Raw genomic sequence first — 412 nt, forward strand, 5'->3', positions numbered from 1 at the left:
GAGCGGCTCCTGCCGCCCGGAGGGGCTGCCCGGCCCCGCAGCGCCACCTGCCGGCGGGACAGGGGTGTGCCCCGGGGAGCGGGCGGCGGAGCGTGGCTGTGGCGGTGGCGGCAGAGAGACGCCTCCGCGTGTGTATTCAGATACGGATCAACGAGTGTGTCTGAAATGACTCCACTGTAAAAGTGCATTTGGGAAAACTGCCAGAAACGCTAAGGTATAACATGAATCACCTGCCGTACAGCGAGTAGTGAGGGCTTTCTGGAGTTGCTGTTGATATTTATACACAGAAATAGCTGTCTCACTCCCTTCCGAAAACGCTACCCTTAGCAGCTTTTGAGGTGAAGCAAAAACAACTACTTGTGAAACTTCCTCCAAAGGGAAACAGGTTAAAAAAGAACTTGTCTACATTATT

This window comes from Athene cunicularia, assembly GCF_003259725.1.
Source record: "Athene cunicularia isolate RWA chromosome 4 unlocalized genomic scaffold, athCun1 chr4_part1, whole genome shotgun sequence".
In the NCBI taxonomy this organism is placed as follows: domain Eukaryota; kingdom Metazoa; phylum Chordata; class Aves; order Strigiformes; family Strigidae; genus Athene; species Athene cunicularia.